Source organism: Lathyrus oleraceus, chromosome 4 (assembly GCF_024323335.1).
Source record: "Lathyrus oleraceus cultivar Zhongwan6 chromosome 4, CAAS_Psat_ZW6_1.0, whole genome shotgun sequence".
NCBI classification, from domain to species: Eukaryota; Viridiplantae; Streptophyta; class Magnoliopsida; order Fabales; family Fabaceae; genus Lathyrus; species Lathyrus oleraceus.
In genome coordinates this window covers 27311400-27319629 of record NC_066582.1, presented here as the reverse complement: position 1 = coordinate 27319629, position 8230 = coordinate 27311400, and the positions used below count along the sequence as shown (strand labels likewise).

Here is an 8230-nt window from a genome sequence, read left to right as displayed (position 1 = left end):
GTAAACTACTTTTCATTTATGATTGAAAATGAGCTTTAGCTAAAAAGTTGCTTCTATCTTTCAACTTAGTACTACTATTCATAAGAATGACTAGACATATTATAAATGTATCTTATTCATCTTTTAGAAAAACCAAAACTTCATATTTAGTTTTTATTTTTTATTTTTATAAATTAAGTTGATTTTGTTTATAGGATTTGCACTTTTTAACTTCTATAATCGATTTGTAATTTTAAATTTATTTTTGGGTTAATAGCATATTTCACTATTACTATATGAACTATTTTAGTTACTCAATGAAAAAAATAAAAGAATTTTAGAGGATGTTCCTATAAAAATGGGTCAATTGTTTATACTCACTAACTTTGTTGTAATGAAAATGGAAGAGGGTTTTCAAGTGTCAATTCTCTTAGGGAGACCTTTCTTTTCTAATGTAAAAGTGATTGTAGATGTTAAGTATGGTAGACTTACTTTTAATATTTGGATTAAAAAATTGAAATTATATTGTCTAACCTCATAAATAGTTCTTAGGTTAAGGATTCTTATTGCATGTTTTTGATATAATACATCATTGTCTAAAGTATGAATTTTTTGGTAAAAATTTACCTTACTTGTCATTGTAAATGCATAACTACGTGGAAAGGAAATTGAAAAGTTTCCTCATGTCCTCAAAAGGTGCTATAAAGAAATTGAGTATGATATTAAGGATATAAAGGGGATAAATCTTTCCATTTTCATCCATATAATATTGTTTAAAGAGGATTATATATATTGAATGGTATCACGAAACTTTCGGATCTTTCAACTTATGTGTTAACTTTCCCTATATAAATTGACTACACTCTTGCATTAATTCTACAATGACATACTCTCAAACTATTTTTATTTTTGTCAACACATCATTCATGAAATTAGAATAGTTTGACATTTGTTGGATGACTTCAATCATAGGTATGTTGATGTGCAATTGTTTTAAGATTTCCATGAATTTGCCAAATTATTACTCTTCTTTAGCCTTTCTAATTCTTTGAAAAAAATGTGGTGGTGGTATCTCTTGTACAAACCTGAGTGTTGTGTTGATTTCTGGCATATCAGTTGGGAATTCTGCAATTGAAGTTTTCGTGCCAGAAGTTGTCAGATTTGACTACTCAGTCTGCACTCTCTCTTGTCTTTCTTTGACTAAATGAGTTATTGTATGTATTCGTGGCTCTTCTGATACATCCTATGATGTTATATTCTTTCTTATTTGGTCAGTGTTTTGTTGACCAAATCCTTTATACTACTTACCACTTCTCAATGAAATGACCTGACATGTTTCAGTGTTCTTTGTTTCAGATGTTGGTGTTTTAGTAGATCTTAGAAGCGCTAGGGCTTGAACTAAGTGTACAAGTAATTTGCCCAACTTGATTCTCCAAGTTTTTTATGCTTATACCTTGAGTTAAAAAAGGTTCTTTATTTCTTGTATAAAAGACTTCAAAATATTCTCCAGCTGGTTGCTTCCTTGAGTGGCCATAACATGATTTGATGCAGAAAAACCAAGGGGAGTTTGTGGTGTTTGAGACTTTAATTGATTTTGGGTATTACTATACCATCCTAGGTTGTAAGTGTTGTTGCAAGGGTTGTTATATTTGTTGTTTCCCACATAGTACGCTGAAAGTGGATTAGCTTAACATTTCTCAAATAAATGATCTCTCCCACAATAAACACATGCCACAACATTGACATTAATTACCACCTTGATTAGCTAGGCAACTGGCGTATCAGAACTTGTCATCATGTTCTTCATCATTTGGTGTATTTGGGCCACCTAAGTAGCTAAGGTTGTAGTTCTAGTGACCTCATAGACACCATCTGGCTTCTTTTGAGTAGCTATAATGGTTGCTCTAGCAACTAACCATTGATAAGTGTTGGCAGTAATATTTTGAATTAATTTGTAACCCTTTTCTAGAGGATTTGGATAGAAAAGCTCCACCAGAGAATGCATCCAACATGTTTCTTGAAGATGGTACGAATCCATTGTAAAATGTTTCCAATTGACTGCAGATTGATATCCCATGGTGAGGACATTTACTTAATAATTCCTTGAATGTATCTCAAGCATCAAACAAAGACTCATCATCTTCTTGTCTAAATGAATTAATATCATTTCTCATTTTAGCATTCTTGATAGGAGAAAAGTACTTAGCTAAAAAAGTTTCAGCTAAGGCATTCCATATGGCTATGGAATTGGGCTCTAAGGAGTTCAACCAAAATTTTGCTCTGTCCCTTAGAGAATATGGGAATAACCTAAGTCTAAAAGCATCATCAATAATTCTAGGTATTTTGAAGTTACTATCTAATTCTAAGAATTGACTGAAGTGCAAATGTGGATCTTCATTGGCAACTTCTGAATATTGGCCTATTGCTCGCAGCATTTGAAACACCATAGGCTTGAATTCAAATTGTTACTTTGTGATCTCTGGTCTTATAATTCTTGTATTCATGGCATTTGTATCAAACACAACATAATCTCTTATGTTCCTTACTCTATAACTGGCTATGACAATAATGTCATTTTCTGCCATGATTCCTTCCTCTCCTAGTGGTGCTTCTTCAAAGTTTTCTTCAAATAAATCTTCAAAATATCCTTCTAAGTTACCAAAAACAAGAACAAGTGGAGGGATTCCTGGTAAGTGACCAATAACTTGAAATCTCTTTAGCAATTTGAGTGTTCTATCAGGCTCGGGATCTCCTATGTATATTGGAGTCAATAACCCGCGCATTCAACACACATACACCTTTCGTGTCACCAGAAGACAAAAAATGTCAAAAGATCTAATGTAATTTTCACAAAATTTTCAAAGAATCAAAATGTTATCAATACAATACCAAGCAATGGTGCCAAAAACTTGTTGTGTTAACTATTTTTATGTGAAAGTATACACAATCGAATAGTAGCAAGTGATGTAAAAGTAAGAGTATCAATCCCATTGAGATTGTGATAACTTAAATTGATTCTTTCTTTAAAATCTTATGACTAACCATAAGCAAAATGGTAACAATAATAATGGGTTATCACAGATTCATGTTGAAATACAATAAAGTATGAGTGGTAATGAAGAAGTTAAACCAATAGTAAGAGGAATATTGGTCAATGATTCATCTAATAAAGTTCATATTTTATGCGTATCTGATGAGATATGTCGTGACAGATAAGGCAGAAGGTGATCTAAGGGTGTATGTCTACAAAATCAAGGCATATGCAATAAGTCAAGGGAACAACTCTCAAGGTCTCACAATAACATTAAATCATATTTTTTTTCATCTTTTGATTTCCCCTATGATTGTAGGCCTTTATCTCTAAAGTTACTAATCTAGTGAATATGTCTATCCTACTATTTACAGCCACATTTTCTTTTGAAGTCTGTTAGTTAATGAATCTCTCAATCCTTAACCAACTTTTACCTATTTCTAAGGCGATTAATCAAAGGAATAGATGTATATCATTATTTCACATAGCAAAATGTATCTCCTTAAATCATACAATGTTAACACAAATACTAGTTTTCATTAAACTTCACATTTCTCAACATAAAGAGTTTTAGCTCATGATGAGCAAAAGAAATAGAACAACACAAGTTATTACATTCAACATTTCTAAACACAAATGAAAAGAAAATGTAAACCTAAGTATGACACTATAGTCCTTGTAACCTTTCAATCAACATGAGGCGGGTTTTGTTACACCAAGAAGATCAACACTTCTTAAATGGAGGATGGAAGCTTCTTCTTCTTCTTCTTCTTCTTCTTATTCTTCTTTTTGAACCTCTTTCCATTTCGTCCAAGAGGTTCCTTTTATACTAGCTTTAGGGGTTTGTCTTTTCATTGGATCATGGACCTTGTGGATATTCCTTGGTTTTGGCCCACTAATCATAACATATTCCCTCTCTTTTCATTTGAATCATCTCCCGGTATCATAGGTTCTAGCACTCAGGGGACATACTCCTGTGGTAGGCCTGCCGCATAGCCAGACACAATGCATGCCATTATGTGCAGTACAACTTTTGCAGAACTTTGTCTTTTAGTGCTTGATCTTATCCATTCTCGTTTCTAACTCATTTGCACTCCAATCATCTAATTGTTGTCATGTGTGCCATAATTCCATGAACATTCACTCATTATAACCTATTTTGCATTTGCATTCCAATCATCTAATTGTTGCCATGTGTGCCCTAATTCCATGAACATTCACTCATTGTCTTTTAGTGCTTGATCTTATCCATTCTCGTTTCTAACTCATTTGCACTCCAATCATCTAATTGATGCTCTAGTTCTGTCGTGCTAAAACTTACCATTAAGTAATCCTACACATTTGACAAACGCATAAAAACTCACAAATGCTAACACCTATTGTTCTCTTCACAAACTTACTTAAAACAACAAAATAAACTTAAATAAACCTAACAAACTTGCTTAATAACAAAATAAAATTAAGTGTTAAGGGCTAGAATACCTCACATAGTGAGTTATCAGTTATCCACCTAGCAAGGTAGTTAATTATGGATATTTTTCTATTGCATAATGTTTTATCTAGTATTTCATCCTAACGGGACCCGAAGTTTACTTCGAGGTTTTTAAGATCTCTTCATCATGCAATAAGGACGAATTTGAATCTTAGTACCTCAGATCACCTTCAATCAGATGGTCAGACAGAAAGAACCATTCAGACATACGAAGATATGTTGCAGGCATGTATCTTGTAAAATGGGGGAAATTGGAAGGACCACTTACCATTGATAGAATTATCCTAAAACAATAGTTATCATTCAAGCATCAGATGGCGTCGTATGAAGCCTTATATTGAGGAAAATGTAGAACGCCTTTGTATTGGGCGAGAGTTGACAATAAGGGGATTCTGGGACCAGAGATAATCTAAGAAACTACTGAGAAAATAAGAACGATCCAAGATAAGATGTAGAAGGCCTAAGACTGTCATAAAAGTTATGCAGACCTGCGGAGAAGGTTGTTGGAGTTTGAAGAGGGAGATCATGTATTCTTGAAGGCTACCCCGAAGCTAGGGCTAAAGGGACCGCCCAAAACAAGGAAGTTGAGTATAAGGTACATCAGGTTGTATCAGATCATAAGTCGGGTAGGTGAAATGGATTACCAGTTAGCTTTGCCACCTTCACTATCTGAGCTTCATGACGTGTTCCGCATATTTCAACTTAGGAAATTTGTTCTAGATTCCTTTCAACATGTCCTCCCGAATGCGGTTAAAGTTGAAGCTAGTCTTTCTTTTCAATCTCAACCTAACTATATTATGAATTATGGAGTCAAGGCATTAAGTAAGAAAGAGATACCCATTGTGAAAATGATGTGGTAAAAATTGCATCCAGGCCAAGCCACGTGGGAGCTAGAGTCGGTGATGCGAGATGTATCCTTACATTTTCAATTAACCTCTTAAATTTGAAGACGAATTTTAATTGAAGGGGGAAGATGTAATACCCTAAGTTTTATTAGCATGCTATCATTCTTTAAGATGGTGAATTAACATCTAATAAAGATATTAGGAGCCTTTATCTAAATTTCCTAATCCATATTTAGTAAGAATGACTTTCATTAGCAATTTGGCCTAAGTATTAAGGGTATTTTAGTAAAAAGGAAAGGTATGTATATAAGGAAATTGGAAGAGAAAATGCTCATAACCTCATTTCCTTTATCACTCTAAAATTCATAAATTGGTGAAAAGATGAAAGCTAAGGAGACGGGGAGAGGTAAAATTTAGAGAAGAGGAATAGAAATATTGAATCCAAACACTATTTCCATTGCATATATGAGTAATAATTAATTTATTGAAGAGAAAGTATCAAGGCAAGATAAGGATCAATGTTAATCAACTTAACTCCTATCCAAATTCATATTCTTGAAATCAAATATGGGGTTCTATAGGTATTTATTTGGTAATTTAGAACCATCTAAGTATATGCATGATGGGTGGGATTAGCTTAGATGAAAATGTGTTATCTTGCTTGAATCCATGTGTTGTAGATGTGTTGATTATGATTAGAATGTGTGATGAATTTACATGTTATGATAAATTCGACTTTGGTAGCCATTCTAAGTCAACAACATGATTTTTTTGCTTGATTATGGTATAGAACAATGTTGTGGCTTATTAATCTTCTTAGCATGAAGCTTGATTTGAGTGATCATGAACACCATGAGAATGTGTTGTAAATGATCTTGTTGGTTGAGTTCCTAGTATATTTCATTGTGAATGGTCATATTGAATGATTGTTGAACTTAAGAATTGGACTGAATGCATGTACTAAGATCACAAATATGAAAAACTTAGTTTTTCTGGGCTCAATAAGACTCATGCCCATTGACATGGGGGATCAGTGTTTCCCTGTGGTTATGATATGGGGGCGTGCTCTGAGTCTGGCATGGCCCGTGTTGACCAACATGGGGGGTAATGTCCCTCAATGATTCATGTATAAAGGGAGAATCCTAATCCCAACACGACCCGTGTTGGCTGACACTGATGGGTTGTGCGAGCCTCTGACTTCCCATTTTCTTGTATTTCCTTTCCACCCTAGTTGGTTCATATTTTGTATCTTTCCATTGCTATGTTATAAGTGATAAAGTGCAGTCATTCAACTGGAAACACTTAACGATTCACTTATAGTAATTGATAATGATCATTAAGGGAATGTGTATTAATTGAGAATTAGGGTTCTAACATAATATTCTTCCAAGTTGAAGGAAATTGAAATGAATGAAACCCTAGTGGCATGTAACTCTTTAATTAGATAGAAAGATAAAAGCATGTACGTGAGAAAACCTAGGAATCAAGTGAGAACTCCATAGAAAAGGATAAGTTGTAGAAGTGTAACATAACTTCATTTCGGCATGTATCGATAATGGGATTTTGAAAGGGGAATCCATTACATGAGTATAGTAATTATTGGTGTACCTAGGGTCGGTCGTAAAGGTAGGTGATTATTAGAAGTATAAGACCCAGGAAAAGGGAGGCAGGTAAACTCGGAAGACCTCACCTTAGTGGGAATTTTTCCATGAGTCTATGGGGTATGTCACAATGTAAAACCCACTCTAATAGAATAGGCTTAGTAGTTCGTTACGTACGTTCTAACTAACCACCTCCTATGATATATATGATTGTGTGGCTAGGTGATCAATATAGTATGTACTATTAGAAACTATAAGAGCTACGATTTCTTGTTTTGTTTCCTAATACATGAGTATAGTATTAGGATATGTGTTGAGTATTATAAATCCTTGGTCGAGCGGACTTGATGTTTTGTTGGGACTCGACTGAGATAGTTGTATCTCACCCCATATTGAATATTTTAGGTAACTCTAGACAAGGATAAGGCAATGGAAAGATGACCCGATGGTGTGAAGATTTTGTTATGTGTTTTGTATTTCCGTTGTGTGATCTCTATTTAGTATTTTGTTAGATATCTATTCTTGTACACATACTATGTTATGTAGCTTGTACCATACATGTCTTGGGATGTCGCTTAGATAGTTGTGAATGTACTCAATACCAATGTATAATGCTTTAATTAATACTATTCTAGATCTGTATTTAATTAGGTTGTTATAGTTGAACCATAGCCTGACCAGTCCGACCAGAGTTAGTGTGAACAATTTACACCTTATAATCCTTATCCACATAAAATTAATTCAACTGATTATTAATGAGTTACACGTGTTTGCCTGAATATCCTTTTTCGTTGTAATCGCTCAGCTTAAGATGTTTCTCTATTAATTTCGGTATTCTACTATCCAAAATGTTGGCACACAGAGGATGCTTCTCCTGATTCTTTGTGGCTGATTTTCTACTTGGTCCTATGGAAGAGTGTGACTGCCTTGATCTCCCTCGGGGCTCTAGAGAGGACTCTAGCATTTCTTACTCCTATGTTGATTCTGTGATTTTAAAGCATCATCTTTTCTCATCGCGCTAAGCTCATGGATGTCGGTTTAAGTTCTCTTTGACATAGGTTCGTGAGCGGTGTTTCCTCGTGGAGACGCGTTATGTAGGATTTCTTTGAGACGAATCAACCTTTTCTCTATCGCGTGTGAGTTATGCTGCCGAATGATGTTGTACAAGTTGTTCAACAATTCGTTGGTGCCTTGTAGCCCGAGGTTAGCTCACAATAATTGGAAACAATGTAAGGTCTCTGGTTGCAAGTTTGGCGGCATAATTGAAGGTCCAATTGGAGGC

At 34.4% G+C, this 8230-nt stretch overlaps 1 non-coding gene across 1 annotated transcript; it reads left to right on the top strand.

Annotated features, from left to right (window-relative positions):
- The first annotated feature begins 2049 nt into the window (after positions 1-2049).
- LOC127077753 (small nucleolar RNA R71) lies at positions 2050-2156 on the top strand. The gene has a single exon (XR_007787529.1). It is a non-coding gene; the product is annotated as a small nucleolar RNA R71 (small nucleolar RNA).
- The last annotated feature ends 6074 nt before the right edge of the window (positions 2157-8230 follow it).